At 45.3% G+C, this 8,652-nt stretch overlaps 1 pseudogene; it reads right to left on the bottom strand.

The window, feature by feature from the left end:
• Positions 1-5,912: 5,912 nt before the first annotated feature.
• LOC104670758 lies at positions 5,913-7,665 on the bottom strand (annotated as a pseudogene).
• Between the last annotated feature and the right edge of the window lie 987 nt (positions 7,666-8,652).

Here is an 8,652-nt window from a genome sequence, read left to right as displayed (position 1 = left end):
CTATCCCATTATTAGGAAAGATGATTGAGTGGGGAGCCAGTATTCTTACCCACGCCAGCAAAGTGAAACCTCCTTCATGGTGTCAATGGAGACCATATGGGGATCTTGGGCTTCCACTTCCACCCAGAGGTAATAAGGCATTCCTCCTCCTCCCTAGCTTATCAAAAGGGTTTGGGAGGCCAGAAATCTCACCACCATCTAGTGGTAAGCACCCCTCAAACAGTGTCAGTGGAGGCCGCATGGGGAGCAATAGTGAGACGTTCCTCTCCTTCCCAGCCACAGTGGTTGTCAGCTGAGGTCTACAAGGAGCCTGCAATCCACCTCCACCCAGTAGTAATGGGGGTCCTGCCCCTGGAGGCATAAAGGAAACTAAGTGGGGAAACTAGATTTTCACCCCCACCTGGCAGTAACAAGGTGGTGCACTTCTTTCCCGGCAGCACATGTCAGAGGAAGCCTGCTAAACAGAAGATTTAAGTAAGAACTACAGTCTCAAGATGTAATACCCAAAATAGCCAGGGTAAAATACAAAATCACTTATCACATCTAGAACCAGGAAAATCTCATATTAAATAAGAAAAGACAGTCCACAGATGCCATCACTAAGCTAATAATTTTGGAATTGTCTGATAAAGATTTTAAAGCAATTGTCTGATAAAGATTTTAAAGCAGCCATCATAAAAAGGCTTCAATGAACAATTATGAAAACTGTCTTGAAACAAATGAAAAAAGAGAAAATCTGAGCAAATAGAAGATGTAAAGAAGAACCAAATATAAATTTTATAACTAAAATATACAAAAAAATAAAATAAAATCTCAATAGATGAGCATCACAGCAGAAGGGAAAGGACAGAGAAAAGAATCAGTGAAGTTGAGGCTAGAACAACAGAAATTGGCCAGGCACTGTGGCTCACACCTGTAATCACAACACTTTGAGAGGCCAAGGCAGGCCAATCACTTGAAGTCAGGAGTTCAAGACCAGCCTGGCCAACATGGCAAAAACCTGTCTCTACTAAAAATACAAAAATTAGCCAGGCATGGTGGTGCACACCTGTAGTCCCAGCTGCTCAGAAAGCTGAGGCAGGAGAATAGAAATTACTCAATCTGAACAACAGAAAAAAAAAAAACTAAAAACTAAAAAAAAAAAAGAACAAACTCAGGAACTTATACGACTATAACAAAGAAATCAAACACTCATGTCATTTGAGTCCCAGAAGGAGACGAGAAAGAAGGTGGGCTAAAAAAGTATTAAAATATACAATAACTAAAAATTTCCCAAGTTTGGTAAAAGACACAACTTAAAGAAAGAAGAAGCTATGTGAATTCTAAACAGAATAAACCTAAAAAAATCCATGTCAGGACACATATTAGTTAATCTTGTAAAAACTAAAGGTGGCCAGGCATGGTGGCTCATGCCTGTAATCCCAGCACTCTGGGAGGCCAAGGCAGGTGGATCATTGGAGGTCAGGAGGTCAAGACCAGCCTGGGCAACATGGTGAAACTCCATCTCCACCAAAAAATACAAAAATTAGCCAGGCGTGGTGCCACATGCCTATAGTCCCCAGCTACTCAGGAGGCTGAGGCAGGAGAATAGCTTGAACCTAGGAGGCAGAAATAGAAGTGAGCCGAGATTGTGCCACTGCATTCCAGCCTGGGCAACAGAGCAAGACCCTGTCTCAAATAAAATAAATACATACCTACGTACATACATACATACAAAGAGTAAATAAATAAATCTTGAAATCAATGAGAGAGAGACAACTAAAAGGCAGATATTGGCAAAGAGGGGTTTAAAAAATTACCCAACTATATGCAAGGACATTATGGAGTGGAAAAAAGTCAGTCTCAAGAGGTCACATACCATAAAATTCCATTTATACAACATTCTCAAAATGACAAATTATAGAGATGGAGAACAGATTAGTTGTAGCTGGGGGTTAGGAATGGTGAAGGGAAGAGGAAATGATTATAAAGAGGTAGCATGAGGAAGATCTTTGTGGTGATAGAGTAGTGCTATATCTTGATTACGGTGGTGGTCATATAAATCTACACCTGTGACAGAATGGCATGGAACTATGCATTACTTATATAGTACCAATGTCAATTTGCTGGCTTTGATATTGTACTATAGTTATACAAGATGTAACTGATTTGCTTTCCAGGAAACTGATTTGCTTTCCAGGAAACTGATTTGCTTTCTAGGCTCACCAGGGCGAGTATCAAAGGACCAGCGAGTAGGCAAGGCTAGGAGCAAAACTGCAAATTTATTTTTTGGTCAGCCAGCTTTGTGGAGGAGGGGTGAGGTCCCTCGGTCTCCGGCAGGGGAGGCCAAGGGAGTCGCCTGGTGGAGCTCTTGGGGGAGGCTCCTAATGCAGTCCCGACAGGAGTGGGGGCTGAGGAAGTTGCGCCGGGCGCCCGCCGGGAGTGGCTTTTATGTCCTGGGCCTGGGAGTGGGAGTGGGAGGGCAGTGGGCGGGAGGTAGGCGGGTCAGGCCAGGCGGTAGGCGTGGCTAGGCGGGTTCCGGTTTTTCTCCGTCGGAGGTCGGGTTGCGCCTGCGCAGTCCACCTGTGTCTTTCCCTGGCGCGGGAAAGTTGACGGTGAAGAACCCGGAACTGCGCCATCTTGCCTCTGTTCGTCCAAACAGTAACCACTGGATAAAGAGGACCCAGGGCCTCTCTGTACCATCTTTGCAAGTTCCAGAAAATCTACAATTATTTCCAAATAAAAAGTTTTAAAATTTTCATGAAACTACATATACACACCCATGCATATACACACATACAGAGAGACAGAGAGAGAGAAAAAAAATTGCATATAGAAATGGGTCACCAGATCATATTTTGCTTTTGTACATTTTTCACTTTACTATACGAATATGCTTTACTACAGAAATGTCTGTGTTTATTAAAACTTACTGCACTTCAACAAAATAATGGAACTATACTCTTCCAATTCTACATGGAGGGAGCTAGACATTTTTCATTTGCCACAACTTGCTCTTGGCAGACCTTGTTTGTATCCTTGGCTCCACTTTTTTCTAACTCAATTACCTTCTCAGAGCCTCAGTTTCCTCATCTTAAATGGAGCTAAGAATGCATGCCTCCCGCATTACTTTTATTAGTAGTAAAATTCTTCTTGGCCAGGTGCGGTGGCTCACACTTGTAATCACAGCGCTTTGGGAGGCTGAGGTGGGAGGACTGCCTCAGCCCAGGATTCTAACCTGCCTGGGCAACAGGATTCTAACTCCATCTCTGCAAAACAATTTTTCAAAAAAATTAGCTGGGTATGGTGGTGTGTGCCTGCAGTCCCAGCTACTCTGGAGGCTGAGGCAGAAGGATCACTTGAGCCCCAGAGATTCAGGCTGCAGTGAGCTGTGAAGGCACTACTGCACTCTAGCCTGCATGACACAGTGAGACTTTGTCTCAAAAAAATAATAAAATAAAATGTCTTATTGTATAAAATGATATAGATTCAAATCGCTAAACCAGAATTTATGGAATAGCGAAATGTTACCTGATTTGAGGGACCCCTATATATTCTCAGTATTTACAAAGTGCCTAGAAACACTGGAAAGCTAATACCCAGGAACTACAAACAGTAGGAAACTGAGGCATTAGCAATGAAAAATGAAAGGAGGAGATATGAGAGAGATCTTGATGATTAATTGAATGTCAGGAATAAAAGTGAGGGAGAAAAAAGTAAGAATGACACACAGATTTCTGGGTTGGGGTAAAATAGTTGCCCATTGTGAAGATAAGTCAAACAAGTGGGCCATTTGAGGGCAAATATAACAAGCCCACCTGGGGACATGTCTAACTTTATGAGTCTGGATATGCAGATGAAGAGCTAGAAGAGAGCTTTGCGGGAGAGAAGTTGATCTGAGGGTTACTGGCATGCCAGTCAAAGCTGTACCGTGGGTGAGGCATCCAGGAAGAATACAGAGTGAAAAGTGCAGAGGACAAGAGCAGCACCTGGAAGAAAACTGAAACACACCATGGGCAGGAGAAGAGGTTCCTGAAAAGGCAACTCAAAAAGAGCAGCCAGAAAGGAACGAGACAATTGGGAAGGAGCGATGTCAGGAAAGCCAAAGGAAGAAAGAGCAACGTGGCCACGGAACCAATGTCGCAGAGGGCTCGAGTAAGACGGGATGCAAAGCTCCACAGGATTTGACTTTTGGAGGTCAGTGGTGTGGGGCAGCAGACAGGTGACAGCAGGTTGGGTAGTGAATGGAAAAAGAGCAAGCAAAGCCAATGAATGCAGAGGGTGCTCTTTAGAGTGGTGGTTCTCAAAGTGGGTTCCCAACCGTCAGCATCACCTAGGAACTTGTTAGAAATGCATGTTCTTGGCCGGGTACGGTGGCTCACGCCTGTAATCCCAGCACTTTGGGAGGCCGAGGTGGGTGGATCACGAGGTCAGGAGATCGAGACCATCCTGGCTAACATGGTGAAACCTCGGCTCTACTAAAAATGCAAAAAAATTAACCAGGCGTGGTGGTGGGCGCCTGTAGTCCCAGCTACTCGGGAGGCTGAGGCAGGAGAATGGCATGAACCCGGGAGGCAGAGCTTGTGGTGAGCTGAGATCGTGGCCACTACACTCCAGCCTGGGCCACAGAGCAGACTCCATCTCCAAAAAAAAAAAAAAAAATGCACATTCTTGGATCCGACCCCAACCTACCAAATCAGAAACTCTGAGGATGAGGCTCAGGAATGTGTGCTTTAATAAGTTCTGTAGCTGATTCTGATGTACACCAAAGTCTGAGACATACAGATCTAGACAAAGAAAGAGAAGCAACTGTTGGGAGGAAAAGGAGGATAGTCAAAGGAGGGTTTTGTGTTCTAAAATGGAGGAAATTTTGGTTTTGTTTTGTTTTTTTTTTTTTTTTTTTTTTTGAGACGGAGTCTTGCTCTTTCGCCCGGGCTGGAGTGCAGTGGCCGGATCTCAGCTTACTGCAAGCTCCGCCTCCCGGGTTCACGCCATTCTCCTGCCTCAGCCTCCGGAGTAGCTGGGACTACAGGCGCCTACCACCTCGCCCGGCTAATTTTTTGTATTTTTAGTAGAGACGGGGTTTCACCGGGTTAGCCAGGATGGTCTTGATCTCCTGACCTCGTGATCCGCCCGTCTCGGCCTTCCAAAGTGCTGGGATTACAGGCTTGAGCCACCGCGCCCGGCCTGAAATTTTGGTTTTTTAGCTAGAAATTACTCTTTATTGATTAAATCACCAGAAATTCTCAGCACAAGATTTAACATCTTAATGACCACCAAGACCTGGGCTCTAGGGCTCTTTCTGCCTCTTCCAGTCCTTAATGGGGTTTAGAGGCAGAGACGTCATTAACAGAGACCAAGTCAGATGATTGCAGGTCCTCCTTCCCCAGTCTTTAAACAAGCTGCTCAATTCTTGTCCAGAGCAGGAAAGAGCCAGTACTTAAAAAAAATCTAATAAAGAATTTGACATTGCATTATAAGATCTCCCATAACAACTTAGATTTATCAGTGGTATTGGTCCAAACTCATTTGCTTCAGATCTAAATTTTTTTCATTGTGCAATCTACTTTTGTGTGTGTATGCAATTTTAATAAATAATCTCACTCCCTGTGCAGAAATTAATCAACCCAATGCAAAAAAAAATCCCTCAAACTGGAATAGCCTCATCTTACTTTGGAAAGAGAAAACAAGTTTTTCTGCTCCTCTTCTACCCAGGAGATGAACAAATATCCCCACAAAGTTCAAAATAATACTTCTGGCCTTGGAATGCACACACAGGCAGCTTTTGATGGGATAATTCAGATCACCTAGAAAGGGCAGCTGCAACCACTATGCAGGTAGCCTTCTTTGGGAATTTCTTAAATCAGCTCCTGAGAATTGTCCGTGATTGTTTACAAAGGCCCTAAGCTCTAAACAACTTGTGCCATTTCATTTCATGAGCTAGGCTCTGAGGATGCCTTGGAATGTGCAGGAGCAAGAACAGCATCAGTGGCCCCGCAAAGTAGGACCTCAATAATTCAAGGCTTTTCAATGATCCAGGCTGTCTGGTTTCCCTTTTCCACAATGACAACAATCCATGCTTGGTGACCCTCTCTGTACTTGGAAGATCTGATTTCAGAACAAAAGTGAGCCACCTGTTCTCTTGGAAGACAAATCAGTAATCCTCCTGAGGTTTCAGCTGAGGTTAATTGAAGAAGCCCAAACTGCCCACTGGCCTTGCTGATGGCAGCCATCTTGGCAATGACTGGCAGATTACAAATGACAAAGGACACATCATTTCTTTGTTGCTTCACGAGGTTCTGAGAGTGTCCTGGAATGCCAAAGCCTGTGATATCTGTGGCCACATGGGCATTAAATTTGTGCATTAATCCAGCAGCAGTTCAGTTAATGGTAGCCATACTGAGCGTGGCTTCCTGATAGGCCAGCTCTACTTCTTCTCTGAGGATCACACCTGATTCCATCTTTCAGTATCATCCAGCTATTGGTGGGCATTGACAGCAACTTGGGTTCCTAAGGGTTTGGTTAACACCAGCACATCCCCAACAGCAGCATTATTAGGCATTATGAATGCACTTGGCCGAAATACCACAGTGGCAACTCCACTGATGATAAGCCAAGAGCTGACCACCATTTGTCCACCTGTCACTGCAGTTCCTCCCTCCTCGGTAGCGCCGGAAAGCCTTTGATCATGAGTGGCATTATCTTTTCATGTTCCTCCTCACTCATACTCTGGCTAAGGCTGAGTAACGTCAACATGTCGTCACACTCAGTAATGCCCATGGCCTAGAGGTCACTCAGCCCGCTGGCACAAGCTATGCACCCCATCATGTAGGGATCCTCCACCAAGGGGTAAAAGAAGTCCATGGTCTGCACCAGTGACAGGCCCCCATGCCTCAGCAAGATGACGCAAGAGGCTATCCCAATGTCCAGGACTGGAAGGGCTGGGCCAGGGTCCGCCCCCTCTGGCAGGGGTGCTTCCTGGGCAGCCTCGGCCCAGCTGGGTGTGGGCCGTGTCACTCTGGCCAGGAGTTTGGGCAGTGCCTCCTGCGAGACCTTGCAGCCTCAGCCTTTCCTGCCAGAGAAGCCCGTCAGTCGCCAGCCCAGGCTGAGACCCCACAACTGGGGCTGAAAGGGCCAGTAGCTCAAGAAGGCCCAGCCCAGAGACAAAGCCGCGGGACCTGAGACTTCCGCCGCCGCCATGGCCACCGTCACGGGGCTTCCGCCATCGCGCCTGCTGGAAAGGCCTGAGGAGAGGGGAGAAGAGGAGAGGGAGAAGAGGAGAGGGGAGAAGAGGAGAGGGGAGAAGAGGAGAGGGGAGAAGAGGAGAGGGCCCTTTTGGTTTCCACTCAAGTTAATATGAAGTAACAGTAAAATATCTCCCACAGAGATTCTCCCGGGCACCATCCTGGACACCCTACTCGCCCACGCCACCCCTCCCTGGCCTTCCTCCAAAATGGGAGAGGTTTTTAACATGCTTGCATGGTACAAAGAGCCAGTATTTGAAAAGACTAGATCTACAGAAAAGAGGAGATAAGTGTTGGAGCCAACTTTTGGGAAACCCAGAAATCGATGTTGAGTATTTTGAGATATAAAGTCATAAGAACAGCCTAGGAATTATGTCCCAGCCTCTGTACCCGCCTGTTTATGAGGCAAAGCAAGGATGACAGGATATTCCTGTTCTGACATGTCTGCTTCTAATATTTCAACCACTGCCTCCTCCAAGAATCTCTGTATTTTTGTTTACTGTGTGACTAATATCTTAAAACACTGAGGAGCATTTCGTGTCATCTGACCTTTGAAGGCTAGGCAGGCCCATTGCAGGTTAACAGTTCACCTAGCCTGGGTCCCAGGGTTATTTGGAGCATGTGCTGAACTCCTATCTATTCAGGTGCCGGAGAATAGGGATTGAATTTCATGCTGGTGACTATGTGGGCTCCAATGCCTGAGCCAGGGAGGCCAAGAAGGGCAGTGCCCCCAGGCCAAGGGTACATGAGAAGGGGATGTCTGGGGCTTTTTCCAGACAAGGTAGGTAGGAGACACTTATCCAGCAGCTTCAGCAAAAACAATATTCCACATTCTAGGGTGATTCAAATGTCAAACACAGACAAAATTTTAATGGAGGAAAAAAAAGAGGTTTGTCTGGTAGGAAAAAAAAAAAAAGGTTGCCGGTTATGACAGCCACCATTGGTAATGTTTATTTTGTTTTTCCTCTGGTCGAGCTGGTCTGCAAAGACCTGGCGCACCCAGGCAAGAGACAGTTGCAAAACAAGTGTCTGTACAAGAGACCTACAAGGAGTCTCAAAGATTTTTAACTTTCATTAACCCCAATTTTGATTTTCTTTTTCTTAAAAACATGGTGCTAAATCTTTGTGGTCAAAGCCTTAGGTTGACAGCCTTTAATAAAGAAGTCCAAACTCTGGAAAAACAAAAATAAACAGAACTACGCAACAAATACCATTCTCCTTTGAAAATTGCTTTTGAAGGCCCAAGGGAGTACTATTAACATCACAGGAAAAGCTAGGCAATTAATTTACATTCTAAGGGCTTTTAGAATGTCTCCCAGAATTGACAGGGAAAGAAAATTAATGCTATATCAAGACATTAATTCAGATCACCAATTAGTTTACTCAAGGTCTTCTCTGATAGTAGCTTTTGTTTACTACCAGCTTTGAT

The sequence above is a fragment of the Rhinopithecus roxellana genome, chromosome 3 (assembly GCF_007565055.1).
Source record: "Rhinopithecus roxellana isolate Shanxi Qingling chromosome 3, ASM756505v1, whole genome shotgun sequence".
Taxonomy (NCBI): domain Eukaryota; kingdom Metazoa; phylum Chordata; class Mammalia; order Primates; family Cercopithecidae; genus Rhinopithecus; species Rhinopithecus roxellana.
This window is presented reverse-complemented; position numbering and strand designations above follow the sequence as displayed.